General features: G+C 39.6%; 1 protein-coding gene across 1 annotated transcript in view; it reads right to left on the bottom strand.

The window, feature by feature from the left end:
- c5h1orf35 (chromosome 5 C1orf35 homolog) overlaps positions 1-3,096 on the bottom strand; it is a 62,326-nt gene that overhangs the window by 2,198 nt on the left and 57,032 nt on the right. The gene's annotated exons all lie outside the window — the stretch shown is intronic.

Genomic DNA, 3,096 nt, shown 5'->3' with positions numbered 1-3,096 from the left:
CTGGAAAATAATGGAAGTGGAGTAGAGAGGAAGGTAAATTAGCAGTACTTCTGAATTTTTCCATTGTTACCCTATTCTTAAAAACTACAAGGCAAACTACAACATGACACATGGAGAGACTACATAGTTGCTCTCCATGAATGTATGTATGAATAAAAGCAACCAGTTTTTAAACAATCCTTAGACTGAAAACTGAATGCTGTAAATCAAACAAAAAGTTGAAAAAGCTGAGGTCTGGTAGCATTTACAAATAGACATGCAAGTCAGTTCTGAACAAGGATTACTTGATCTAAACATTAAACATGACTTCTCTCCACAGATGCTGCCAGACCTGTTGAGCTTTTGCAGCACTAAGTTTTTGTTTGAATATAATCCTTGAGGCTGTTGACATGCTTGCCAAGCCACTGGGTTTAGTTGCAAACATTGTCACCCTGCTAGATAACAGTCAGTGTGCCTCCAATGAAGTGCCTGTGTTCTGTCCTGCTTGTTACTTAAGCCTGTTTGGTATTACTTGCGGTTTTGCTTCTGTGGATGGCGTTCAGGCCTCCAGGAATTCCCTAGCATGTCTGTTTGGCTTGTGATTATTGATGTTATCTCGGTCAAATTTTGTCCCTCTGTGGTGTATAGTGTGACAAGTGAGAATTGATAGTGGCTAGTTGGTGTTCATTTATTTGTATACTCAGTTTTCTTCCAGTTTAGTTTATATAGTGTTTTCCAGTCCTTGTGTGGTATTTTGTATATTACCCTAGTTTTGCTGGTTTTGGGAATCAAGTAATCAGGATATGCAGGACACCATGAAACGACTTGGTGTGCCTCTCACCCCACTTCATCTTCAATGTCAGCATATACAAACAAATCAACAGAACATCCCTAATATCAGGACTGATTACAAGTTAAAATTGAGAGAGTGTTCCCTATTATACAACCCAAACTTTGGGTCTGATATGTAGATGACATCTTTGTGATTATTAAATGCACTAACCTAGAAGAAACCCAGATACAAACATCATCCTTACTAGGATAAAATTTATGAATAGAAAGAATACCCGTCCTGGAGAGAGAGGCAGAATGCAAAAACGCTCAATTACACAGCAACCACCCCAACACCTGCAAAAGGGCACCATTTAAAGGAGCCAACATAGTGCAGCAAAGCAGAACAGGAATGCTTAAACTGAGTCTGCAAAAGAAATGGATACCTGAAAAGCACAATCCACCACTACCTCCAAGATAGACCACAACAGGAAGACATGACCAGAATCCTTAAGTACTATCAGATGATAAGACTACTCAGATGCCTGGGTATGACAGTAGTCCACCCAAATGACAGCTACAGCTGAACATAAGAGCCCATACCCAACTCCAGCAAAACTGGAGTAATATACAAAATGCCATGCAAGGTCTGAGAAACACTAAATAGGCCAAACTGGAAGAAAATTAACTTGCCACCAAGAAACATGACCAATTCTTGTGTCTCACTACACAGACAACATATCAATCTCAAGCCAAACAAAGGCTCACTAGGGAATCCCCAGAGGCCTGGTGTTCCAACTGGAACTCTAAATTAGACTGTGTACTAACTAGCACACAAACATATAAATAACAAGTGGGATAGAACACTCACGTTTCAAAGGTGCATTGATGTCACCCTGCTGGGTAACAACATCTACAACCTCATCCACAACCTGAGTTCCAAATCATCTCACTGTAAATCATTATTTGTTAAGATAGATCTCTACCTCTTTAGAATATCTTAATGAATGACTGATTGATTATACAAATCAGAAGCAACACATTAAAGTGATCTAGTTCTAGTCCTACTCCCACTGCCAGCATTTGGCCCATAATCTCTCCAAAGCCTTGCTATCCATATGCCAGTCTCTTCTTGCAGCTCATTCCCTGCATACACCACTCAGAAGTTACTGAGGCCCTGTTTTACACCACCTTCTCCCCTTAAACCTACACCCTCTAGTTTTGGACACTGGGGAAAAGACCTTGAGTATTCACCTTAATTATTGCCCCTAGCCTCTACAGTCATCCCTCAGCCTTGTTGAGATACTTTGATAATAAAGTTGAGAAATTGGTTTAGCTAAGCCAAATCACTTAGACTCCTGATGGAAATATCCTTAATGCTATCAAGTGGCATATATGTGGCAAATAACTTGGTGATGCTCAGCTTGGATTCCATCAGGGACACCCAGTTCTCGATTTCATAAATTTAGTCATATTTGCTGCTAAGATAAGAGGTGAGACAACATTAGGTGCATTTGACAAAGTATTTGAATGAGCGTGGCAAAGCCGCCTCAGGGAAAACTCTCCAGTTTACAGTCAAGCCTATTTAGAACTCTCATTTTTGGCCTCAGACATCACTACAGTCATTCCTTAGGGATGGGACCTGGTCCCACTCATTATCAGTTGCTTCAATGGGTTACGCTATGTTGAGCTCCATTACAAAAGCAGATATTTTGGGTTTTTACAAGTTGTCTTTAATGATCAAACATCTTATCTCAGCCATTAGTTATGTTATATCCCTGGCTTCTAGTGATTTTTGTACACCAGATTGTTCAGCTGTGATAGGCAGAATGTTTTTTGGACACTCTTTAATCTAGCCACTTGACTCTGCTACTATACAGTAGAGTTGTATGAGTGGTACTGTCAGTACAGGAAAGGTGGTCCATATACCATAAACACAGTGCAATAAATTAACATCCTGTAAAATTCAAAAGTTTAGAGGAGTAAAATTTTAACAATCCTTACAGAATTTTAGGTATTTAGTGCAGATTTCAGCAATTGTCCATTAGATTTTGGTGCCCAGTTTCAAATGAGCCTTTTGCCATTGGTAGTCTGACTGGTGGGATACAGCAGTGGTCAGTGCTGATTGGAGGGGGAGCTCATGACATCATTTGGAACCTGGTTTAAAAAAATCACAGGACCAAACACTTCCAGTGTTTACAGCATAGGTTAGGTTGTGTAAACCATATGTTTCAAACCAAACACCAAGCCTCAACATTAACTCTGCTATGCTTAGCATGTCAGATTATGATTTAATAACGGATTTAAAATAGTGTTGTCTTTTGTAAACTGGTAAATTAATCCTGA

The sequence above is a fragment of the Stegostoma tigrinum genome, chromosome 5 (assembly GCF_030684315.1).
Source record: "Stegostoma tigrinum isolate sSteTig4 chromosome 5, sSteTig4.hap1, whole genome shotgun sequence".
Classification (NCBI taxonomy): domain Eukaryota; kingdom Metazoa; phylum Chordata; class Chondrichthyes; order Orectolobiformes; family Stegostomatidae; genus Stegostoma; species Stegostoma tigrinum.
Note: the sequence above shows the minus strand (reverse complement) of the source record. Positions and strands in the feature narration are given on the sequence as shown.